The following is a 27,453-nucleotide window of genomic DNA, read 5'->3' on the forward strand; positions in this document are numbered from 1 at the left end:
CCACCCCTGCTCACACGCATCCGCCCTGGACCCAGTGCTTCGAGTGACTGGCTCCCACCCCCTGCTCACAAGCATCCGCCCTGGACCCAGTGCTTCAAGTGACTGGTTTCCACCATCTGCTCACAAGAACCTACCTGGGACCCAGGGCCCAACAGGAAAGGCTTCCACCCTCTGCTCACAAGAATCGGCTCAGAGGCATCTACCCTGGCCCAGTGCCCCAAGTCACTGGCTTCCACCCTCTGAGCCCAAGCATCTGCTTGGGATACAGGAGTCCAGTGACTGGCTTCCACCCCCTGCTCACAAGAATCCGTCCTGGACCCAGTGCTTCAAGTGACTGGTTTCCCCCCTCTGCTCAGAAGTATCTGCTTGGAATCTCGGGCTCCCAGTGACCGGCTCCCCCCTCTGCTCAGAAGCATCCGCCTGCGACCGCCTGCTCGGCTGGAGCATCCTTCTCAGTGACTGCTGGCACGCTGGCTCAGAGTGCAGCCGTCCTCCTGCGATCCCACGCTCCCAGCAGTGAAACCCTAGCCCCGGGCCCCGCCGCTCGGATTCCCCAAGGCTTTAAGCTTCCATGTCCACAAAGCATTAGGAGCGCCCGCCCCTCCCCACCTACCTGCAGCACGAGGTCCCGGCAGCTCCCCCATCCCTTCCTAGCAGCAGCTCGGCGGACCCCGGCCGTGTGGACCCAGCAGGGGCCCTGGAAGCAGGTCACAGCGCCAGGGCTGTCCATGGCGGAGTGAGTCCCGGTGCCCACGGGTGTGTGTCTGTCCCTCACAGCCAGGCGGGTGGGAGGCCTCTGGAGGCGTAGGTAGCCCAGAGAAAGGCAGGCCTGTCCTGTTTGTCTTTAATTAGCCAGCCCATGACAGCAGGTCACGGAAGAAAAGGGGGGAAGTCACTGAGAGCAGGACATAAAGGCTTTCAATATGGGGTGACTAGAATGTGGGCAAGGGGCGGCTGGCGGGGCCTGGCAGTGTTTGCCTAGCTGGCAGCCAGCAAATACACGGCAGGAATCGGAACACACATAGCACGCTATGCACTGCCCTCGGAGGGTGTGAGATTTCCCTCTCTAACAAAGAACTTACTAGAAGGGTTCTGGCCCTCACACAATGGGGGCTGACAGGTTAGCTCAAAAGGGAAGGGGGCTAAACACGTCCGTCTTATCCTACGAGTTTCAAACAAGGGTGTAGTCAAGTGTTTGTGGCGATCGATTCCATTTCAGTCAATACAGCTGAACACTTTTTGGAGGGGTGGAAAGTTGTCAGGGCGGGTGATCTCCGCTGAAGGCTGTCTGTAGGAAGCATTTGGCATGTTGGGAGGGTGAAGATGTTTCTAAGGCAGGTCACACACTCTACATAAGGGTGAGTACCCCGCCCTGAAGGACATGTGCTGGCTTAATGTATGACAAAATGTCACGTCATTTTTAGGTTTTGCTTGCACAAGGCTTGCGCTGTACTTGTGAAATCTCTTGTATCTAAAATAAAAACAATCTGAAAAGGAGCTTAGAGCCCGCTCCTTCTGTACCTTTACTTACCATAGGTTAGCTGTCACGTGGCTCACACATCATTTTACTTACCATTGGCTGGCTCCCATATGGCTCTCACGCCACCGTTCCTTTCTTGCTTCCTACTGGTCAGCGCTTTACCCCATCCTGTGGTTCTGAAAATCTGGACCCTGTTGTCATCCCGATATCGAGGTCCAATACCCGTGTCACAAAATATCAACGTACCATGACGAATTTGGTGTCAGCGAACCGATAATGATTAGGGCATCATTCCCATGCATTTGCGTCATAATCGAGTGTCGCCAACACCCCCAAATCGTAGTTTCCGTCCCAACCCCATAGACTCCATTTTGCGAACGACATCCATCTTACGTCTTGCCCTCATGATAAGTCAATTAAAGGTCGAGCTTGATCTAAAAGGACACGTCCTCCTTCCCTGACTTCCCCCTGACCTATCCCAACCGACTCCACTGCCTTTAGCCAAACCTGTCTGGGCAGCCCCTCGCCCAGTGGCCAAATGCGATAGCATCGATACATAACATTCCCCAAACCATTCACTACATACAAACCATGCTGTCTACAAACACACACCTGTCCTGTTCCCTGTTTATGGCCAGTTTTATGACTAGGAGGTGCCTTCCTTTATTAGGGTTTCATCGATATCTGATGGGAGTTCCGGGCTTGGCAGAGTAATCTATCACACATTGGACATCTAAAATACGGGCTTGCCTACATGACTTCGCTCTTTTGTATTATTGTAGAAATATGTGTATAGCCATATCATAAACTCAAGAATTCTCGCTCGCAGCTATTATTTCTGTATATAAGGAGAAGGCTGGTTCTGTAAAAACGAACAGTCTCCTGAGAACACATGACCCGTGTTTGTCGTGCTTCTAGGACACCTGTTACTTGGTAGCTATCAATAAAACTCGATCTCTGACTCGACTAGAAGACTCCGTGTTTCTGTGGTCCGGAACAGGGAGAACTCAGAGGTCTTCGGGTGTTATCCCCTGGCACCAAACGGGTTCCTAAAAACCCGTTACCTCAGTTGGCGCCCAACTCGGGGCGATATCAAGCGGCGACGGTCCAAGCCAGATGTTCGTGAGGAGCTTCGTGTGAAAATTCCGGAGGACGGCCAGCCACTTCAGCGACCCCTGTATGTCGACGTGGTTCCGAAGGTCTTTGCTGCGAGGTTCCCCGCGTCCCGACGGCTACGAAGGACTGCTGCCCTGACTATCGCCTTGTTTTGGACCCAGTGATCCTTGGTAGAGCGAAACGATAGACGAGTCTTCTAGCGACGTCACCGATCTTCAAATACTTCAGTTAAGTATAAGTGGAGCGTCTCCCAGTCCTTAGTTTGTCCTTAGTTTTTGGTATCCTTGAGATACGCCTTGATTTGGTACTTGCAAGCCCCAAAGCCGAAGGACTTGTGTTTTCACGAGAAATATCGTAATTGATAATCCTTTGAAGTTTGAAGCTAGACTAGTGAGCAAAGATGCCTGGTTTTAGCAGACTTGGAAACTTGTTTTGTCTTGGTTATAGTAAGGACTCCCGATTAGAGGATTCCTGTCCGGTTCCTCCGATTGGAACTCCAACATATGAGCTCTACGTAAAGCACGGCGTAGGCCCTATCACATATAATGAAGTGTGGATAAAATACACCCGCAAGGATGGTGTTTTAAAATGGCCCCAATATGGTAGTTTCGACTCAGAAATATTAGATAACCTAGAGGTCAAATTATTTAAGAGAAAAGCCCGGCCGGCGATGTTTGACTCTTTTCGCTTATGGCGCAAAGAAGCCAAACAGAAAGAAATAAAGTTAGCGAAAAAGAATAAAAGAGGTATGTCGATGGTGCAAGCTGCCATTGCATACAGGGATAACGAGGAAGAGCAAGAAAGCGAACAAATACTTAGGAGCAAGAAACTAGCAGTAGATAAATGCTACCCGATGTTACCAAATAAGGGACAAGGTCAAGAGGAAAGATCCGAGAAAGATCCATTAATGTCCCACTTATTAAGCTCACCTCCACCTTATGCGTTAGACGCTACTACAACGCCAAAGCGTTTTTCTATACCACGCCCCGGCGCACGAAACACAGCTTTTGCACACACGCCAGCTACTGTTCAGCTGGTTCCTACTTCTCCGGCGCAGCCTTCTCAAGGGTCGCCATCTTTGCTACCTACCCCATCTACTTCTACGACTTTGCCTACAGCTCCAGCTATTGTCTATGATACCACGTCTGCTACTACTTCAACTTCCTCTACTATTGCCTCTACTTCTTCTTTGCCTCAGCCTGTTTTTTCCGATGCACTTGCTCCTCCGCAAGCTTCTCCTTCTATTAGACAAAGAGTGACAGGTACCGTCACTGGTCTGCTTTCACCTTTCTTCGGGTCGCCTAAGACGACCCCTAAAACAGAAGATAGACAGTTACGTAGTCAACTGACTGATTACGAGGAAAGAAAAGTGCTAAATGAACTAGCCCGTAAATGGATTACGGATACTGTTAGATATGATGTTCAGTCTGTTATGGAAGTTTTCCGTCAATGGAATGCACCCACTCAGAGATACGTATTCGAAGAAATGTGTGTATATCTGGGCGAAGATTTGGAGACAAATGATCCCACAGACACAATGAACGAACTATGGCGTACACGCTTTAAGTTCCACGAAGGCATGATTACAGGCAGAGATGTTGAGAAAGCGATAGAGTTATTACTCTCTTATAGGAGTAAAGGAAACGTCTCTAGATCTTTATACGAAGACGACGTATCAGATAGGAAAAGAGCGAGACAGTACCCCATGAGAGAGGTTCCTCCGGTTTGGAGGGAAGGCGATGCAAATGTAGTACCGCCAATTCTGCCTCATTTCCAGCGTGTATGGGTACATGTCCCCTGGAAACGATCCGAAGTCTTGGCGCTCAAGCAGACATTGCCTGATCCTCGTAAAAACCCGACTGGGTATTATAAGGAGTTATCGCAAACTGCAAGCTCATGTATAATGAATTTAGCGGACATAGACATGCTGTTTGGGAACGTTGTCCCACATCCTCTATGGAGCAAAATACGCCATACGAACCATGCCCAAGAACTAGGTGACTCATGGGTGAACATTGCCGCTATAGATGCTAGACAAATTGGTGGTTCTAAACCTGAGCCGTTAATAGCTGAACTTCCCGGTAGAATTATTGCATACATGAAAACAATAATGCCTGAAGTACGCGTGAACTGGGACAAGCTATCTGCATGCAAGCAGAAGAAAGATGAGAATGTGTCTGACTTTTTCACAAGATTCGAGGAGACTTTCACCGATCATAGTGGTCAGGATATGGCTACCGAGGGTGGCCAAAGATTGTTTGTAGACAAGTTCGTACATAATTTAATCCCTGAACTATGTAATAAATTGAAAGATTCAGAGAGTGCTTGGGCTGTCTCTACGTCAGCTCAAATTTTAGCTACGGCCCAGTACTATGAAAATAGGCGCAAAGACGAGCTAGATAAAGTAGACAGAAAGACAAAAGATTTAAAAACTAAAGTTCTTCTCCAGCAAGCTTATCCGCCTCGCACGGCTAGTCAGCCCAGTTATCAACCGCAACATCAGTATTCGAGAAACGCGCAAGGAAACGAGTTTTCCCACCAGCGTATTGCTTATGGCCCAAATCAATGTGCGTATTGCAAGGAAGAGGGTCACTTTAAAAGTAATTGTCCGGCTCTTGCGCGACGTTTGAGCGGTGCTTCGGGTGTAAGGGGAAGAGGTGTTCAACATGCCCCTAGAGGTAGGGGCCGTGGAAATTCCACGCAGAATACAACTTCTTTTACGCCTCAGAATTCGATGAACAGCTTCGACCAACAGAATAATGCGTCGACCAGGTCAGCTCAGTACTATGCTAACGACTATTACACCGAACATGAATACGAGGGTAACGATTGCTAGGACAGCCATGGACAAAGAGAGGGAGTTGTTTCAGTTCCAGTAGATCAGAATGGACCTTATGTTGAGGTAATAGCCTCAGGAGTGTCAGAGCCATTTCTGCTGGATACTGGTGCTACAAAAAGTTCTATCATGCACTCGAAACTTCCTGGCGCACCTTTGTCTGGCGAAATGAATGTCTCAGTAGGTTTCTCTGGCGCCCCTGTTAGAAACCCGATCTCCAGTCCTGTATCTCTTTCTATTGGCCCATGCGAATTAGAGGCACCCCTCATTCTTACAACAGGTTGTGGTGAAAATTTGTTAGGATTGGATTTGCTAAAAAGGTTATATGCGACTTTGTACTGTTCACCATTAGGAGTACAACTTACTTTCGGTAAGAAAGTCATTTCTCCAATGTATGTGTCGAAAGAAAATATTGCAACTGAATTGTCGTGTCTTCCTGATGCACTCTGGGCAAATGGTTCTAATGATGTAGGTCGTTTGGAGATAGCACCGTATGTCATAACGTTGAAAGCCAACATTAGGTTGCCACGTATTCCCCAATACAAAATATCTAGCGAATGTGAAAAGGCGTTATTGACGATTGTTTATGACCTGATTGATAAAGACGTCATCGAAGAAACAACAGGAAATGTTTGTAACAGTCCAGTTTTGCCCGTCTTAAAACGTACTGATCCTTCACAACCCCCTGTGTATAGGTTCGTGATCGACCTCAGAGAAGTGAACAAGATAGTTATCCCACAGTTTCCAGTTGTCCCCGACATTACTGCTTTATTGACGATGGTTCCAGCTTCAGCAAATTGGTTCTCGGTGATTGACCTGAAGAACGCTTTCTTCAGTATCCCGATTGCTGAGGAGAGTAGAGATATTTTCGGATTTAATTTAGGAGGACGAAGTTTCCGCTTCAAGTGCGCTCCTCAAGGCTACTGCGAAAGCCCATCAATATTCAGTCAGGCCCTGAAAACACAACTAGACACGATTGTTCTACCAAATGGTTCAACTCTGATTCAGTATGTAGACGATGTACTGATCGCTGCAGACACTGAAGAGATTTGCAAGAAAGCTACGTTATCATTATTGCATCACTTATGTGACATGAAGGACAAAGTGTCTCTTTCCAAACTACAATTTTGCCGACAAGAAGTAACCTACTTAGGTCACATCTTGTCGAAGGAGGGAAGGAGACTGACACCAGAAAGAATACAGGCAATCGCAGAACTAAGTGCCCCAAGGACACAGAGAGAGGTTCGAGCCTTCTTGGGCATTACATCGTACTGTAGACAATGGATACCGAATTTCTCACTACTAGCTAAACCCTTGCTGGCACTACTCTGTAAAGACACGCCAAATCCTATGCCTTGGTCTGAAGATTGCCAGACGAGTTTTCACAAGTTGCGTGATGCATTATGTTCGGCTCCTGTGTTGGGAAACCCCAACTACAGTAAGCCTTTTACATTATATGTCCACGAGAAGGAAGGTTGTGCATTATCAGTTTTAACACAACATTTTGGGGACAGACAGCGCCCATGCGCGTATTTTTCGGCAACTCTAGACCCTGTGGCTAAAGCCCTACCAAGTTGTCTGAGGGCTACCGCCGCAGCAGCTGTCTGCATCCGACAGTCCGCTGGATTAGTCATGAATAATACTCTGATCGTTATGGTTCCGCATGCAGTAGACATTTTACTAAACAGGACGAAGACACAACACCTTACTAGCGCTCGACTATCCAGTTACGAACTTACGCTGCTAGCAAGTCACATCCACATAAAGAGGTGCGATACACTGAATCCCGCAACGTTATTACCCATTCCGACAGGAACAGACGAGATTGATAAACATGACTGCTGCTTTAGGACAGAAGAAGAGACAAAAGGGAGAGTAGACTTACAGGACACTCCCCTTCCTGAATGCAATGATACTTTATGGGTTGATGGTTCATGTTTCAAGCTGCCGAATGGTGATACGACTGCAGCATATGCCGTAACGACATTACACACCATTATAGAGACTGCGCGCATTTCCCATAATTCTGCACAAGCTGCAGAGCTAATTGCGCTTACCAGAGCATGTGTGTTAGCGAAAGGAAAACGAGTGAATGTGTACACTGACAGCCAATACGCCTTTGGTGAGGCTCACAGTTTTGGGAGATTGTGGCGTGAACGTGGGTTTCTTACGTCACATGGTGCAAAGATACAACATGGTCAGCTAGTTAATGAGCTCCTCCAGTCACTGACCTTGCCACTACAAGTTGCCATTATAAAATGTAGTGCACACAAAAAGATTCAGGATGATGTTGGCCGCGGGAATGCATTTGCAGACGAGGTTGCGAAAGAGACTGCAAGGAACACAATGAGTCGGATGTATGTTGTAGGTCCCGCTAGATGGATTACTGATGTAGGAATGTGTGAGGACACCATTGAAAGCGTGAAATCTATACAAGCCGAGGCAACTGAGAAAGAGGTGAATGAATGGAGAGAAAGTAAGGGTAGATTAGACACGAATGGTTGTTGGGTCGAATTGTCAGAACACCAGCGATGGTTATTGCCTAACGCCTATGTACTTGCAGTAGTAACAATGGTTCACGGATTTGCACACATCAGTTCGAGAGGAATCTGTAAAGTATTGGCCCCAGTATGGCAAAATAGCAATATCCCGAAATGCAGAGAATGTGGTCAGAAACTGTATGGTGTGTTTGAAGTACAATCCCGGTAGGGGAACCCCAACTCCAGCTGGTCATTTTGCGCCTCCAACGCATCCGTTCGAGGTTTTGCAGCTCGATTTCATTCACATGGAGAGATGCAACAATCTGAAGTATGTGCTCGTTGTTGTTTGCGCTTTCTCCAGGTGGGTGGAAGCGTACCCCCTTAAAGACAACACTGCCTTGTCAACCGCCAAAGCCCTTGTCAAAGAGTTCTTCCCGAGGTTTGGCATGCCTAGAATTGTCTGGAGTGATAATGGAAGTGAATTCGTAGGACGCGTGATGAAGAGAGTGTGTGAATGTTTAGGCATACAGCAAAAATTCCACTCTGCGAATCACCCCCAATCAGCTGGATTGGTAGAGTGCTACAACGGCACTTTAAAGCTCAAATTAGCCAAAATCCAAGCCAGTACAGGTCTTAAATGGCCTGACGCCTTGCCCCTAGCACTCTTGTCAACGAGAATGACAGTCCATTCCAGATTAGGACTTAGCCCTCATGAGATAGTGTTTGGCCGCCCAGCCAACGTCTGGGGCGTGCCAAGACCAAAGAAACTTAGCGAAATAGAGCACCCCGTACTGTTTGACTATTTGTGCGAATTGACAACTAAATTGCGTGTTTTACACCAACAGGTTCACAGTTCCTCTCCACCAGCCTCTGACGATCCAGGTCACTCCATCACACCCGGCACGTGGGTTTTGGTGCGGAACTTCCAGCGCACCAACAACGGACAGCCGAGGTGGACCGGACCTTACCTGGTACTTCTTTCCACGAGGTCAGCGGTTCGGGTGGACGGCAAAAAGAACTGGGTGCACGGGACCCATTGTAAACGGGTCCCTCTGTCCCTTCCATACGACCGGTGGGTCAACGAAGGAATTGCCGACTCCGAGACAGAATCCATACCTCGCTTCATCCCTTTCAGCGATGCACGTTTAAAAGAAACTGGTACCGAAAAGGAGAGTGATCATATTTTACAAGGATTTGTGCCACAGTCTATGCAGTTGGACACTACCGAACCTGAGACATTGTTTGAAGACCACACCGTACCTGGGAAAGAACAGTATAATCTAAGGTCAAGACAAAGAGACTAATAAAAAGACACACAAACGAATGTGATTTTCCCTTCCCCCAAGAACTATTTTTGATTTTTCAGCTCTCTCGCTCACAGGAAACTTGCTCATTTTTGATTTTCGAACCGCCATCCGGTTCTGCTGCTAGGGTCGCGGTTGAAGGCTGGGGAGTGCAACTGGGGACGTTTAGGTCAACGGTTCTGGTTGGTCCAAGGGAGTTACCCCGGACTGAACAGAGTGCACCCCCTGGCAGAACCAACCTACCACCGCGGGCAGCAACTAGAGGATGGAGTTTCCTAGGGTAAAGAGACCTACCAGACTCCCAAACTTTGAAAGACAATTGTGCACTGTACTGGCCAAAAGAAAGTTTCTGATAACATGTATTTTAATGTTGTGTAGCATAACGATGTTTTTGACTGGTTATACTCTATTCGTATTCCATGTTACCTTTTCAAATGACACCCGGCCACAGCCTCCTCCTACTATCTCTCCACACTACTTTCACCCTCTACCTGAACACGAATCTGCCAGAAGACTCGAATTTGTAAATAACTCCTTTATTCAACTCCTACACCAACACCAGTCCATCATGAACACATCGAACTGTTGGATATGTGGACTCATGCCACACACAACGGATAAGGGTATCCCATATTTCATCCTGCCTTTCAGTTATTATGGTTCTCTGTGGGCTTTCCAGACCATGTTCCTATTCGCCCTAGAACCATACCCGACACGTTCTACTGAAAGTGATTCCAGTAACAAGGCACTAATAGCAGGGATAAGAAATATGAGTAGAGAGTTCGACACCTATCTTACGATTCCCAAAGATGAACTCACTCCGTACACTCGTTGGAACGTAACCAAATATGGGGTTTACCTGAGTAAGAGCCAGACAGCAAAGAAATCCCGCCCAGTTTGGATAGTACCCAACCGAGGTCACTTATGTTTACAGGGTATCGGCAGGGATCCCAAAGCTCAATTAGGGAAGAGTATATGCGCGGAAACATATGTGTTCGCTTCCCGAACTTCCCCTATACTATTAGCAGCCAAAGGCACGTATTTCGTCTGCCATGACCAAGCTTACACGTGGTTGCCCCCTGACTTCTCAGGTACATGCTTTATCGCATTTCTGCTGCCTCTCACTTACACGGCCAGAGCAGATTACCATCGGACAAGGACAGCTAGAGGTGTCGTGAGTAAAGACGACACCGCGGGTCAGGAATTCGCTGACTTCGCAAAGGGTTTTCTGCCATTTTGGGGGCCTATGGTAAACAGCAGGAATATTCGCCAGTTATCGAGGATAGTTGAATCCGCCGTGACTAGAACGGCCGGAGCCCTTGGAAATTTGACGACCGAACTTCAGTTGGATCGACTTATGACCCTTCAGAACCGAGTTGCCCTAGATATCATACTCGCCGATCGTGGTGGTGTGTGTAGAGTGATCCAATCCAGTTGTTGCATTTTCATCCCTGATAACGCACCGACAGTGTACCAAGCCATCTCTAAACTACACGAAATATCTGATTCCCTCCACGTGGAAAAAGGAGATTGGTCCTTACTAGGGTGGTTCTGGGAACTGATCGCTACATGGGGATGGAAAACACTGATCTTCATTGGGATGATCTTAGCACTTCTGTTTATGTTCTGCCTGTGTATACAGTGAGCTCCTGCACTATGTGGCCTCTGTGCTACGTCATGTGTACGGAAGCCTGTGTCAGGAGACGAACTGAGTAACAGAATGATGTTACAGCAGCATCTCCACGAATTCCTTCATACGGATTTGGACTCCGATTACTATGAATTATTGCCTTACATAAGGGCAAAAGGAGGGTCTGTGGTTCTGAAAATCTGGACCCTGTTGTCATCCCGATATCGAGGTCCAATACCCGTGTCACAAAATATCAACGTACCATGACGAATTTGGTGTCAGCGAACCGATAATGATTAGGGCATCATTCCCATGCATTTGCGTCATAATCGAGGGTCGCCAACACCCCCAAATCGTAGTTTCCGTCCCAACCCCTTAGACTCCATTTTGTGAACGACATCCATCTTACGTCTTGCCCTCATGATAAGTCAATTAAAGGTCGAGCTTGATCTAAAAGGACACGTCCTCCTTCCCTGACTTCCCCCTGACCTATCCCAACTGACTCCACTGCCTTTAGCCAAACCTGTCTGGGCAGCCCCTCGCCCAGTGGCCAAATGCGATAGCATCGATACATAACATTCCCCAAACCATTCACTACATACAAACCATGCTGTTCACAAACACACACCTGTCCTGTTCCCTGTTTATGGCCAGTTTTATGACTAGGAGGTGCCTTCCTTTATTAGGGTTTCATCGATATCTGATGGGAGTTCCGGGCTTGGCAGAGTAATCTATCACACATTGGACATCTAAAATATGGGCTTGCCTACATGACTTCGCTCTTTTGTATTATTGTAGAAATATGTGTATAGCCATATCATAAACTCAAGAATTCTCGCTCGCAGCTATTATTTCTGTATATAAGGAGAAGGCTGGTTCTGTAAAAACGAACAGTCTCCTGAGAACACATGACCCGTGTTTGTCGTGCTTCTAGGACACCTGTTACTTGGTAGCTATCAATAAAACTCGATCTCTGACTCGACTAGAAGACTCCGTGTTTCTGTGGTCCGGAACAGGGAGAACTCAGAGGTCTTCGGGTGTTATCCCCTGGCACCAAACGGGTTCCTAAAAACCCGTTACCTCAATCCTCCTCCCTGCGGTCCGTTGTTTCGATACCCCCTTCTCCCTGTTGTCTGTACTCCAACACCCCTTTCCCGCCCTCCTTCCTGCTTTCTGTTGCTTCGATATCCCTCCCTTCTTCCTGCAGTCTGTTGCTTCGATACCCACCTTGCCTCCTCCCTTCTGTCAATTGCTTTGATACCCCTCCCGCCCACCTCCCTGCTGACTGTTGTTTCATTCTCCCACCTGTTGTTCGATGTCTTAACCCCGCCTACCCACTCCTCCCACTGTTCATCCTTCACTTCCCATCCTCCTCTTTTCCACCTGACAAATGCAATTGAGTGATGTTTTATAGAAAATAAATCCATAAAAGATACAGTTAGAGTACTCAAGCTAAACCGTAAATAACATTCTCTTAGGTCATAATAAACAAGCATTGGCAAAGCCAATATGTTTTGCCTATGTGAAATGTATTGGTTTTGATGATCTATTTATCGTATCCAGAATATCAACTACAATTATTTTGTCACAGTAATTATATATCAGGGAAGTGTAGATTTACTATTCTTAACTTCTCTACTTCTTATCTTGATGGTCTACGCATCTTATCCAGAATATCAGCTACAGACATATCATCATAGTAAGAATAGACTGGGAAGTGTAGATGTACTGTTCTTAACTCCACATCTGCTTATCTTGATGATCTATTTATCGTCTCCAGAATATCAGCTACAGACATATCATCATGGTAAGAATAGACTGGGAAGTGTCGATTTACTGTTCTTAGCTCCACATCTACTTACCTTATGGTCTATATATCAACGGCAAACATATTGTCAAGATAAGTATACACAGGGAAGTGCAGATTTATATTAAAAATATCACTGCCGGACGATAACAACTGTCTGTATATTAGGCCCCAGTCCTCTTGAAACCGTGGACCATCACCTGTTGTAAGCACCGACTAATCAGCATATCTGGCTCAAAAACCAAACCAGTCCAGACAGGGACAATGTTGACATCATCAGGCTCTGTATGAAGAAATGCCAAAAAAGGGGAAAAACAGATGCCAAGCCTGATCCTTACGGCACACCAAATCAAGAACATTCCCCCCCACAGCTATCTATGCAGTTTGGAGAGGAATCGAAGACACGCCTCTTCAAAGACGGCCTCACTGAACTCAGTGAGGGCCCTTTGTTTCTCCCACCTATCAACACAACCAGCCCTTCTTATTCCACATTATTTGTATAAAATGCAGATTCACTCCTTCTCCCTGGACCCAATCCTCATGCCCCACTGACGAGCACATTGGTTTACTTCAACTCAGCTCAGTTAGGACTATGTGAATAGTAGTTAGACTAACCCAGGCCAGTGGGTATTGCTCCTGGGCAAGCATATGTTATGATCAGTGCCCACTGGAAATTTTGCGATTCAGTGGCAGTGGCATTTTACGTTTAATTGTTGCAACGTTTGCCACATAAGTGGCAAACGTGGAGTGGTGTGGCTCACTGGTTAGAGGCGGCAGACCCGTAAGCAGAGAACGGCCCGGGACCAGGGTTCAATTCCCGACGCGGCAGGGTCGTGGACCAGGGTCAAACGGACAAGTAAATTCTCGCCTCGGTGCCTACTCTAACCAGGGAACACACTCGGCAACTCTGGGCATTAAGCTTGCCTCATCTCTACAACGGCCCCCCACAGACGCCGGGGATACCTGGTTTCACCTTGGAGATACCCAGAAAGGGACCATCTCACAGGGAAAAACAGGACGGGTTCCCCAGCGGTCTTCAGCGCCAGGATACTAAATGGAGTCGCAGTGCGCTGTACAAGTACACCCACATTTACATAATTACATTTACATAATCCATCATCTGCTGCATAATCTGCATGTTTTAACAAAAAAAATTTGCTTTTTGCTCAAAAACGTGAAGTTACTAGGACATGGCGACATGTGTAGCTGCACAGTGGAAGGCCCTTCGCAAAGGTTGACTGATCTTCTTTCAGTTGCTTATTGCTGTATTTGGTTTTTAAACTCTATTGTGGTGAACTCTTTGCTCAGTGTTGCCATATGTAATAATTATGAAATAATTAAGTAATTCAATCACAAAACGGGGAGTGTTGCGCCGCAAAATGTGCCTTTCCGTGCTGGATAATTTAGTCAACACTGACGCATAATTTGTTACTCCCTTGTCACATAATTCCAGTGACCCTGATTATGGTAGATCAACTCCCCAGCACCATTTCAAAGATGAGATGTTGTCTTTGCCCACTTTCTTCTTTTTCTTCCCCCTAAAGGCAAACTATTACCCTACTCTACTATAGCCTCCTGCCCTCTGGAACCCCATAAACCTATTATGTGCTTAGATTTGCATCACTTTTACCTCGACTGGGGGGAGGAGGATGAGCCAGACTTTCATTAATTCTATGGTGTGCATGAAAACAACAAGCAAGCAGCGAGTTCTAATAATGATTTGTCTTAAAAAGACACTGGTCATTTCATATCAAAGCAAAGTGTCACAGCTTATTGTAATTATTATTACTTCTGAGCAGTCCAAGTCAATTGTCCTAAAACTGTTGTACTTTCAGACTCTAAAAGGCTGGCAGCTTTTCTGGCTCCATCCCAGGTTACTGCAGGTCTAAAGATAAAAGGATTTGTTTTTCATTTGCCATTAGCGCAGCCAAGGGTACAGCAGCAACCTTCATAGGACCAGGGACGGCACATTCATAAGGCAAAGTAAAACAGCAGCCTTATTTCGGAACCTAGTGATGGTACTATATTACTATGAAAGGCTTGTAATGGTTTTTTTCCTGTGTATGGATAGTACTCCACAGGTAAATTGCTATTTTGCCTGGCGTGCTGAAACACACGTGTGCATTTCCTTTACTTTAGGGACTTTGTTCCTAAAGTAATTTACATTTTTGTAAAAAATCATTTTAAGTTAAAAACACTTAGATAACTTGTCCTGGCAAAGGTGCTAGACTCTGTTGGTCGATGGGGGTTCACTGAAAGTAGTACTGCATTTGACATAGGGCCAGCCCAGACCGTGAGTATGCTAACTGCTGGTGGCCTCAAATTATTGTAACGGGGCGCAGGCCTCCTTACCTGAATTCAAATTGAGAAACTGCAACTTTTCCTCCTTGGTGCAATCTATGTAATATATCATGGCTCAGCTCATGATTTCCCCTGATTGCATTAACCATTGCTTCCTGTGTTCTGTGTGGCTGGGGAGATGTTGTCTGGAAACAATACACAGTGCCAGCTGCTCTAGGGCTCACTGCCACAGAGCTAGGGCACACATAAGATTTGTCCTCTCAAGCTGGGGTTTAAACTCAAAACCTATAAAAACTAGTGTGCACATGACAACATGTTATGTTAACTTCTGGCAATAAGCAGACTCCAGTTTAGAGGTCAGCTTATGCGTCATATCTATAATGCAAGCAGGCAGAACTTTCAGCTCTAGGTTTATTCCTCTACTGGTGACTGTCTTAGGGATTTATCGAGGTGGGGAGGAGATGGTATTTCGTGCCATTTTAAATGTACATGCTCAATATAATCTGTGGCTATTTACATGTTAATAATTAAATTTTTATGATGGGCGTAGAGATTATGGACAGAGACCAAATTAGGTAAACCGAATCAAAGCAAAAAATATGACATTTCAGAAGAGGCATAAATGTAAGGGCAGTAAAACTTGAAACCTCGGGCACTGCAGTTCAGTCCTCTTTCAACTGAGGACCAAAGCCCCAGTCAAACTTTAGAAGCAGGCCCAGACAACAAAGAGCTAACTATCACAAATCACTGCCGCTTTTACAAATATTGTTCTTGACAGAGGTTGAAGTGCATGAAAAAGTGTGGGATTTGACAGGTGTGTAATTAGCGTGGGGTCAGCGAGTTTGGGGCAAGGCAACAACAATTATGGGAACTGTTAGGAAAAATATTGTGAACGTCGTACCGAATAGATCCCGCCCACTTCAACCCCTGGTGCCCAATCACAGACTCCCTTCATGAATTTAAAGTCACCCCCAGTTAAGTGGAGGTTCATGTTGTACTTGTTGAATCCAATGCATAAGTAAAGCATGGCCCATGATATTTAGCCCTTCATTTTTACAAGTAATGTTGTTTCGGCAAATTTATATGTAAATCCACTGCCTTATTTTGATCACATCTATCCTCTCAGACTGTATCATTTGCCAAAAAACATCCTGACTGAACTTAACCTCCCAAATAAATCATCGACCACAATATCTCACATCTCTTATTATTATTATTTTGAGTTTTATATAGCGCTAGCTAGACCCGAAGGTATAAGAGCGTTTTACATGTTATGTGATAACGTTCACAAGGGGTACATAAGGGGATTCATAAGAGTTATAGTTGAACAATACAGCATGAAGTGGTTATAAAGTCACACAAGTATAACATGAGGATGCATTGAGGAATGGCATCGGGGACAGAACTGGAGACTGAAAGAGTATTGTCCGTCTTGAAGGACCTAGGCAGAGAGGGAAAGGTAGAACAGCTTGTGCACATGTTTAAGAGCAGAAATTTAAGTTCCCATGGACATCACCTGTTAAAAAACAGCAAGAATGCAACAGACAGACATCTTCTTAGTATGACTAATCCTGTGAAACTCTATCTATTGATCACATGGCCATGGCTTTTCATATGCATGTGGACTGCACACCAATAGGTACCTGTATAGAAGTTTATTTATTTTATTTTATGTGTTTTTATATAGCGTGAACTTTACCCAAAGGAGTCAGAGCGCTTCACAATAGGAACAGTAATGATACATGAGGAGAAAATTACAAGTGAGTATGTTTCAAAAGCAAACGTTACGTTACATGAGGCAATAGTGACATGTGTGCATGTTACAAAAGCGTACAAAGTAAAAGTAGAGGTATAATACTGCAATAAATGGCAGACACTCAAAACACAAGAACAAACGTTACGTTGCATGAGGCAATGGTGGCAATTGTGCTTGTATCAAAAGCAAACAAAATACAAGAGGTAGCAAACGATACATTACAAGAGGAAAAGTGACGTGTGCATGTTACAAAAGAGTACAAGTAGAAGTATAATACTGCAATAAATGGCAGGCACTCAAACCACAAGAACACACTGGGAAGACACTTCTATAGTCATGGAGAACAGAATTTCCTATAATGGAAGGACTTCCTTCAGATAATAGAGAGGGCGTGAATTACATTTGGAAGTGTCTTTGAAGGAGGAGAGCTTTGAGGTCAGTTTTAAAGGCCTGGGAAGAGGTGGTGGTCTGGATTCAGACTTTCACAAAACCTGCTTGCTGTCACTCCGGTTGTGCAATGCAAAATGTGCTCTTGGATATTCCTTGCATCTATTTGATCAGTTCCACCGCTGAAAGCTCATACATGGATATACACAGACATTGGACGCCATAGGCCAAGATCACGTGACGCCTGTGGCTGCAGACCATGGCCGCCGCAGCTGCCACCGACTGTGGCTGTGGGATTCTTCACCGGCACAGGCCACAGAGGGGCAGCCTTCTCGGCTTTCCGCGGAGCCCGCCTTGCATTGGCTCCGAATCGCGGCCATAATTCATGCTCTTCAATTCCAAGGCCCTGTGGAATTCAGGCCCTGTGACCCCCGAGGGCAGTTGCTAATCCCCGCTCTGATTTATTACGGAAGATTGAATTAAGCAAGCAGGCCGAGTGTTCCTCGGTGTGACAGACAGCCGACTGATGCACATGCCCCAGAGAGGAAAAGTGTCAGTGCTGCAAGAGCTGTGCGCCCTGCAAGTCCCAGGAGGCGGAATCATGCCTCGGCTGCAGGGGACCACGAAAGCACTTGTTGGGGGTCACCCCTGAAATGTGATTAAGGAAAGCAGCGATAAGGAAAACAAAAACAAGTGATGGATGCAACGCATGAGCTAATCTCAACCGCTAGTAATGGCAATGAGCGACATTCCAAACTATGTTTTTTTGCTCTCTGTGGTTCTTCAGACTGAGACCAGCCATATGCAAATCAGACTTGGCCCTGTTCCAATAGGAACTGTCCAGCCCGAGCTGCCAGACCATCTCCTCTCTAGACAAGAATACAAGCAGGCCTAGATGTGTTTCGGTCTTTTGGGGCCTCATCAGTGCAGTGCAGCTTGTGCCCCATGGCACAATGAGCACGGCACCATGCTATCTACTTGGAGCATTTGTCAATGCAAGCTTTAGGCACAGTCATGTGTCGGTATGCGTTAATAGTTAAGGAAAAATGCTTGTCTTGGACTGCCATTTATAGAGAAATCTGATTTTTATATAGGTTATTGGTAATAGACGCCAGTGACATTTTTGCTATTTTGGTCTATTAGTAAAACATATATCAAAATTACATTTTCTCTATTTCACATTGATGATTAAAAGGTGCTGCTTCCTTGAGCTCAGAGAGACTTGACAGCCGTCTGTGATTTAGAGTTAAGCACAGTAAGATTGACTCCAGCTTCAGCAAAGTGTCCTAACTGCGACCTGCACCTCTCAAGCTATCACATGGACAGGAATTCTCATCCCAAAAATGTTTAAACGAAAAAAAGTTGCCATGTTGGACATATATATATATATTTGACAGAAACAGTTTCACAGAGGGACCAAATGGACCGACTTTAGGAATTTAAAGAACAAACCAAACAAACTGTTATTTTTACAGGATTTTCCCTCCTCACTATTTCTAAAAAAGAATGAGACACTACAGGTAAATTAATATTGTAAAAAGTCTGCTTATTGTGATGCCGCCCCATGCTGGCTGGTGACTTAAGACTGTTGTGAGACAGCCTAAAAGTGGTTGGGACGGCAGTAGTTATAGCATGACATGGAGGGGAGGCGCAGGGGTGATGGGAAGGCACCAAGGGTGGCTGTAGATGGTTGATGTGAGGGTTAGGGGAGAGTGTTGTGGCTCCAGGAACAGGTACAAAAAGATGGAGGAGTCCATGAGAGCGTGAGGCACAAATGACGGGGAAAGCTCCAGGGACGGCTACAGAAAACAGAGGCTCAGAGAATAGCAGTGCAGAGGAGAAGTGCAGAGAGGGTGGTGGCAAGAGAAGGCCTGGGAGAGACCGTGATGCAGTAGTAACAGTATACGTCTGCTCTCAGGTACAGCTTCCTCTCCTTTGACTCTGCTGAGCTCTACGATGCCTTTTGTCTAGGTTTGCGTGATACAAATAACATACAAACAGACTTATTAGGTAGAGATTGGGGGTGTGAGGTACAGCAGTCGATTTAGACTTGGAGGATGCCACACATAAGTGAACATGAAGAGTTTAGGCCATATGGTTGGATATAAATTGAAGGCCTCGAGGCTATCAATAACTATCCAACGTTCCCTAATGAAGGGAATTCCATGTTCATGTGAAGAAAAGGATCTCCGCCTTTGTATCCAAAGAGGAGGAGCAAGAGTTGGTTATGAGAGGCCAGCTTTTGGTGTATGGTCAAGGGTACACAAGTATCAGCTTCACAAGTTTGTCGGAACGTGGCAATGCAATACCTTGTGGATGAGGCGCAGGCTTCTGAATCTTACCCCCATCTTGACTCAGTGGTTAATGTGGGAAAAATAAGTGCAGGGGCTCTCGTCAGGAGGCAGCTTGCACCAGCCCATTTCTCCTGTTAGCGCCACCTAAAACACAACCAAATATGAAAGTGGGGAGTAGGTGTGGCGTAATGGTCAAAGCTGCCAAGTTCAGAGCTGGGGAAACAGGGTTGAGTCACAGCATCATCTCAACATCCTGTGATTCTGGGCAAATCATTTAATCTCCCCATGCCTACCATAAATTAATGTGTCCTTAACTGGTGCTCATGGAATGCACTGGTGTTGATGATTAATTGCCGGTGCTGAGCACCGGAAACCACGGCTAAAATTAAGCACTGCACTGACTGGTAAACAACGGATAGACTCCAACTCTGGTGTGATGTAACCGGTTCTCTGTAACGAGGGTGAGGCAAGTTACTGTGGTTTGTGCTTTTTGGAACTTCCCCATACATCTAGATGGGAGCCCTGCATTTATTTATTTATAAAGTTTTATATAGCGCAAACCAGATCCCGAAGGATATCAGAGCGCTTTACAAAAGGGTGGAAGGTCAAATCCCAATATGAACATCAAGTAATAATACAAAACATGAATAATCACATGATTCACATACAGATGACACAAAGGAGAATAATACAAAAATCAGGTATATAGCGAGCTACGAAGGGGGGCACTAGACAACATTGCAGTAGTATATCCTGGAAAGGGTCTCCTTGTGAAAGAACATTACACCATGATGTGTTGACAGAAAAAAGCGTATCCTGGAGGGGGATTTTAAAGTCCGGCTTCTTTATCCTTCCAGGAACATTTTCTATATTTTTATTAGTCTCTAAACAAAATGCCACCTACTTTTAGCTTGACACCAAAATCCATACACATAACAGTTTGCTGTTAAACTGCTATAGGATATTAAAAAATGCTGGAGAAACAAAGCATGGCTAAAACTTTATTATTGCGGCCAATGAGAAAGTTGTGAAGCCTGTGTGAATGCCACAGTCTTCTCCAGCTCAACATGGCTAATCTAAGAAGCTAATGAGTGTAATTCGTTGTTTGCAATCCTCCGCATCATGCCATCCACATCAAATGTTTCTAGTATTCACACAAGGAAGTTATTTTCAATTATCTTTGTAAGGATGACAAATGCATGGTTTATGACAGTCTGATCTTCCTCACAGATGCATCACTGTGAATGCAACTCTGCATTCTGTGAGGCAGTATCGACTCCTGCTGCTTGAGTCTCCAGAACACTTTACCAAGAGGTTGAACAAAAAGCATACACCAACTTTTCTAGGTAACTTTTTACCTAGTTCCTCAGCCATTTGGCGTTCATGATTGGGTCTTTAATCCTGCAATAATAGTTATTATGACCACGGAGAAGCATCTTGCAAAGCACCAATGCTAATTCTAAGCTCGAGGGATAGACTTTACTGGGTGCTAAGGGGCTGGGTCTTGTCTCCTGTGATGGCTGATGGGTGACGAGGAATTGCCACTTGCAGAAATACCTCATGTCTTAAGCAAACAAGACATGTTCTCTCTCAAAGCAAGGAAATGTGGAGCCTGAAAAACAAAGCACGGCGCTATCCCCACCCATCCGTACACTGGGGGTAGCTCTGGTGGCTTGTAATTAAGGGAGGTCTGCGGGATTTCAGTGTATGCTAATTATGAATCTGAGATAACTGGAGAGGAAACACGCCACCCATGATAAATGGACCCCAGACTTTGAACTTCGCTGTTTATGTTTTCTATAAAAAGGCAAGCTGTTCCTGTGATGTTCAAAGAGGGACCTCAAAAGGAGGGTGGGTATTGTTCATCCTCTAAATGTTTTCTGTTTCTTGAAATAGGAGCAATAAGCTGCATCAACAAGGGAAGTCCTCTAAATAGCCTACTGCCATGGACGTGTGGTCACTTGAGAGAAGAGCGGTGCAGGCAGTGTACTTTGTCGTTACAACTCTGCCGCACGAACTAGCATTAGTTACCCGTACCAATAGTACACATGCAGCAGAAGTAACACAGTGTTGAGGCGAGAGACGCACCAAGCTCACAGGGTCAATGACAATGGGATGAGACCAGGGCACTGGGCATTTTCCGGGTAGGCCAGAAAGGTGGGGGCCGATTTTGGAGCGGTGGGGCCGGTTTTGGAGCGGTGGGGGCTATCTTTTTGTTACAGGGGGCAGGTTTTGCAGCTGTGCAGCAATATCAGCCCCCTGTAACAAAATAACAAAAGCAGCAGCAGTGTTTCCCACATCCATCCCCGCCACCCCCCTTCCCCTCAGCTGGTCCGACTTAATTGCCAGGGCTGGCCTGGTTCGCGTTCTCAGTCCGGATGTGGATGATACTGAGGCATGTCTTCTGCAATGAGACAAGCGGTACTCACATGGGTTAGGCTGACTCCCTGTGGAGCACCATCTTCTAGAAGCCCAGAACATGCAGACAACAGTGCGTACACCATGTCTTACAATCGTGCCAAGCAGCCAAGGACCAGGCAAACTCTTCACTATACAGAAACAGTGTAACATGCTGTAAGGATTACTAGTTGAGGGAGGGAAGCACCCACCTCAAATATTAATCACAATCCTTGTCAAGGTGAACCACTAAACTCACTAAATCAACCTGAGCTCACACCCTAGGTGGCTATGGCAGAGAGCAGACAAGCTAAACTCAAAGCAATAAGTAGAAAGTATTTATGCAGTCTGAAAACAGTAAGGAAGTCAAAATACAAAACAATAAAAATACCAAAACAAATGAGAAAAATAGAATCAAATGTAATAAACAAATTAACACCAGAATGAAAATCAATCAATCAGTCAGTCTATATGGATCGATTAATAAAAACCATTACAATAAATATACTTAAAAGAACAGTCAGGTAAAATACGTCTTCCAAAATTAATTTTCCCTCAGTTGAGACATTAGATGCATAGCAACAAGGTCCACTGCTTAACGGCAGTTTGACAAAACCTGAAAGGGACTTATGCTTAATAGCCTGGTAGACATGTACGTTTATGGGGTTAACAAAAGCAGGACTTGAGGTGATTAGTGGCAAAGCTTCAATATTCGGTGTGTGTCTTATGCTCTGTGAGATTAACATCATTACTATTCCGGTTATAAGCAGAGACAGTGCATACCATATATTACACTGGAGTAACACCATTGATGGTTGTCGCTGTACATGTCAGGGGGTCTTGTCTTGCATTGTTTTTCTCAAGTTTAGGGACTGCTAATTCAGGAATCGTGAGTAATCTTGCAACAAGCTGCACGCCTGTGAGGATGTATGATGGTACAACGCGGGTTTTACACAGCAGTACCATTACTACGAGGGTTTTAAAACGCAAGTCGTTACCACGACTTGCGCTGCAGGGTGCTGGACTTAGGAGTAGTAAGATTTACTATTCCAACACCAGCCTACGTACAGTAGGGAAGGTGTTGGAATAGTAAATCTACTATTCCTTAGTCTAGAGTGCCCTTCAGCGCAAGTCATGGTAACGACTTGCGTTGTAAAGGCACTGCGGTGTAAAACCCGCATTGTAATGGATGTTCCCCCGCCTGTGACTTTCAGGCACTCTCCAACTGCTGCATTTGTGGTTCCTATACCTAATCGACTAAAACATGGATGCCAGAGTTTCTTCCTAAGGGCCAATAGAAACGGACAGGGACATATTATGTGTAGTAACAATTCAGTTTTGTATCCGCAGCCTCTGAAACATTGAGAGGCTTACAAGAGCAACCACTGTTGAAAAAACTTTATAGGAAGATGCAAACATCTGCATCTTATAAATTTCAGTCTGAATGGTTCTTTTATATCGTGGGGCAGATAGGGCTGTGGTGATGGCTCTATGTAGGTGGATGATAGTAACTGAATCCTTGTTCGTTTTGTCCGTGCTTCCAGTTTGTACTCAAATGAATTGGTCCTAGCGGCAGATTTAGCGAGCAGTGTGATGGTATTGTAGTCTCTTTTATTGTCCCAAAGGTCTCTTAACGGAAAGGCATTTAGAACGGTATCCAAGTACTGCAGACCACTATCATTGTGGATTATTTGGAAATATGCAACCTCTTATATTAGGCTCTTTAAAGATTGATTCTCTGGGTGTGATTCTTTGTTTCAAGAAATACTTCAGAGAGCATAGATCTACTTCTGTTGACACGCCCATTAAGCCAAACGCACGCCTTAACTGGCTTACAGAGGAGGCACTTAGAGACTCACAGGGTGGCAGGAAGAGGCCAATAGGAGGGCCAAGTCCAGTTACCACTGGTCAGCTAGGCAGATGAATGAAAAGGCCTCTTGCAGCTTGTTGTGTTCCTTTAACAGGAGGTCAGTCTGTTGACCCATGGAGTTGACTTGTTTTTCCTGGGAACAAAAGAGAGCAGATCAAGTCTTCTCGACTCTTCTCAGACAGCAGGTTCAGTCATCTTCTGATCTGTCAAAGGTTCAGGAATTTTCTGAAGTAGGTGCCTGGAGATGCCACATTTATGCCTGACATGAGCTAGTGGGTGGGAATAACCCCTTGGGACGTATTAACCAATGGGGTAAAGATTCCTGAGGCAAACCCTTCCCAATTTGGGCATTTTCAAGATGACCGAAGCCTTTGGCCACACTAAACTTGAGCTCTGGGAGCTGTGTGTGTGTGTGGGGAGTTTATTATGGCATTTCTAGTTTCCTCCCACATCTAATACTAAAATCCAGTTTGAGGCATGTCCTGTACCCACAACAACCTCAGCGAAAGAAATCTGGATGAACAAAAGTGAGTTTTCAGAAACCAGTCAGTATTATGTTCCCTCCTTTGGCGTGTGCCCCAAATGTTATATGTAAATCCATCATACCTGTCAAACAGGCTTTAAAACTCGAATATCATAGAGGGAACCTCTGTGACTCGAGCATGTCTTGCTGAGGGGGACAAAAGAAAGGTTCTCCCCAAGTGTAACCTACCATTTGCCTGTGACAGGGGAGGGCTCTTTGAAGTGTGCCCCCAAATGTCATATAAAAAACTCCAGCAGCCTTGTCAAGCAGGATGTGACAATCAAGTAGGATTTGAGACGTATGTCAAAAGGATCCATGCAGCCCCACCCTGCATATTCTGTCAGGTTCAGATGTGTCATCTCTGCCCATTCAGGTCAGCCTATTTTTTGCTCCTGGGAGGAAGTTCACACCACCATATTCATGTCTATTTAAATGCTCATTACTGGCTGGCAGAAGGGGCAGCCCAAAATGCAGATTTAGCTTCCAGGAACTTGAGGCAGGGCAAAGGTAACTTTCTAAAAGTACCCTTTCCATAATATTTATTACAAGTCCAACTTTACCAGTGACTTGAGCTTGTAATAAATATTTTTAAAAGTCAGAACATTTAATTTGTAGCTGTTTTCTAGCTGGAGATAACATATATTATGCTTACTACATTTCATTTCTACATTTCTGTTTTTCACCCTCTTGAGGCGGAAGCCGGGAGGTTCTCTCTTACTCCTCACAACCCTTTTTAAAATTGCTACTAGTGCAGCGCTTGATGTAAAAAGCGTTTTTATTATTTGTAGGGTGTATTGACATCGCGCTTGATTAATAAGCGTTTCTCGTGCCAGATTAGTGTAGTACCACCTCACTGCTCCATGGGCCCACTCTCAGCTGAGGATTGACGCTGAGGGTGTGGTACCGGGATCCGAAGCCTCCACAGCGGCCATCTTGGGGGTGGCGAAGCGCTCAGGTGCGCTCTAGTCTCTGATAAAAGGGCTCCTCGCCCCCGGCGCCTTAGCAAGCTACATTTCTGTTTTTCACCTTCCTGAGGCGGAAGCCGGGAGGTTCTCTCTTACTCCTCACAACCCTTTTTAGGTTTCGACCTTGGCGAGGGGCGAAGCCCCTCCCAGATCGAAATCTTTTGTTTTCAGTAGTGAGGTTAGAACCGCCTCTGTTTCCAATTGGCTAGCTCCATAAATGGAGGCTAGCCATTGGGAGGCAGAGGCTGTCAATCGCGCTTTCTCTCGAAAACGCGATTCGGGGGCGTTTCTGGTGCTTTTTTTAAGCCCCGCCCCTTTGTCCCGGGCCGCGCTGCGATTGGCTGCCGGCCCGGGACACCCCGTGACGTCATTCCCGGGCCGCGCTGTGATTGGCTGCCGGCCCGGGACACCCCCGTGACGTCAGCCAATCACAGCGCGGCCCGGGACCTGACTTGTTTTCCCAGGTACGCCCCCTTCACAGTCCTTATAACATTTGAACTTGTTTTTAAGAAAAGTTGGTCTTGTACAAAGACAAAACAGCGGCGGTATGTAGTTTTACACGTCTGTTTTTGCTGTCACCTGGACTTTTTGATTGTCGCCGCTCTCGGTATACTTGGCAATGTCCTCACCCCTCACCTCTGCCTCTGCCCCTGCCCAGGCATGGGAGCGCGTCCTGCCCTGTTTTCGGGGCTCGTTAGTGTTTCTGGACACTGCAAGCGCCGAGAGCCTGCACTGGAGCGTGGGAGGCGTCGGGGCTCTGCTGCGGGCAGGTGCACTCGCCGTTCGGGGGCTCACCGGACCGGTGGGAGACCCTGGACAATCCAGAGCGGTGCTAGTCCTGGACGGACCGCCTCGGGCCCCGGACTGGACGCGCTGCGGGATCTGGTGCTGGGCAGCTGCTTCCAGCATTGCCATGTGCTCCTCGTCTCCCCCGCTTCCCCCGAGGAGAGAGCGCGCCTGGAGGAACAGGTCCGCAGGTGGATGGGAGACGACACCGGCGTGGTTGAGGTGAGGCACGCGCCTCTGTCCTGGGCCCCTCTGGCTCCCTACTTGATTCTCTCCCCTGCTCTAGCCGCTCTCTTTCCACCACTCCCCGCGGATTTTCAGCGCCTGTCCGGCCGACCCCGGGCCGACAGGAAGGGACCGCTGCCCCCGGCTGCAGAGACCGAGTTGCCGGCTGCCCTGCAAGCTCAGATACGTGGCCTGGCCCGTGAACTGGCCAGCCTCTTGGAGGAACTGGGGGTTCGCGAGGAGTGCTTCGCTATGGGCGCAGTCAGCGCTGCATAATTCCTACGCCATAACATGTCACGAGTTTCTACTTTCCATTGTATTAGTATGTGCATGCATCTGGTAAAGTACTACATGGTGATGGTCCCCATAATAGCAGTTCTGCACTTCGTATTGGGACTCCACCCACCCCCACCGGGCCCCGACCCCCTTTGATACTCTTTTCAAGATGGCGGCCGGGCAGTAGCTTTTAGAAGTTGTCGTCTCTGTCAGAAAGAATTGCGCCATCTTGCTCCGACCTCTTCGCGTGAAGCCACGGCGGTTTCATTTTGGCAGCCATTAGTAGATCAGAGCAGTAATTTCACAGTATTCTGGTCAGGGTAATTACAGAACCAGGGCCTGCGCGGGGCTGGGAAATCGCATCCTCCGTCCAGAAGTACCAGGTGAGCTTCCTTGTGTTCACTGGGACGTTATGATTAGTTTAATTGGCTGCCCTTTGATTCTCGCCGCCCGAGCTGTTTGTGCTGCGGCCTGCAGTGACTTTTCACGTTCGCCGCCCTGACCTACATTGACAGGACCTATTGAATTGGAGGGCGTTCTTTGAAGTGGGGTTCTCGGCGAAATGGTACTAAGAATCGGAAAGAAGGTGGCTCAGAAGTAGGTTGGTAAACTGGGTCCATTTAAAACAAAAATCGCCATTCCTCCATTTTCTGAGGTAATTTGCTTGTGTGTGATATGTGCAATTTTGCGCTCTTTTGTCTCCTGGACGTTTCTTCAGACACATCATAGTTTGGTTTTTCGTCTGTAGTTCTTTGCATGAAATACGGGTGTTACAAATTACGTTTCTCGTGTTCATGGTGCCCCCAGTGAAGTAACTACGCAGAACTGCAGTCTTGCGTTGCAGCGCAGCCTTCGAAGTCTGCCGTGCTAATGAGAGGGCAGCCAAGGAGCTTTTTGGCAGCTACCCTGACTTTGGTGCAGGCTGTCATACATGACTGAGTGACTTTGTCTATAGCGACCCCCGCCACCGTTTAGTGCGCCTGGAAATGCAAATAGTCTCTGGCCTGTTGGTTTTTGAAT

The 27,453-nt window shown here is 46.4% G+C and overlaps 1 protein-coding gene across 2 annotated transcripts in view; it reads right to left on the reverse strand.

Moving 5' to 3' along the window:
* BCAR3 (BCAR3 adaptor protein, NSP family member) overlaps window positions 1-27,453 on the reverse strand; it is a 299,503-nt gene that overhangs the window by 109,068 nt on the left and 162,982 nt on the right. The gene's annotated exons all lie outside the window — the stretch shown is intronic.

Source organism: Lissotriton helveticus, chromosome 1_2, assembly GCF_964261635.1.
Source record: "Lissotriton helveticus chromosome 1_2, aLisHel1.1, whole genome shotgun sequence".
Lineage (NCBI taxonomy): Eukaryota > Metazoa > Chordata > Amphibia > Caudata > Salamandridae > Lissotriton > Lissotriton helveticus.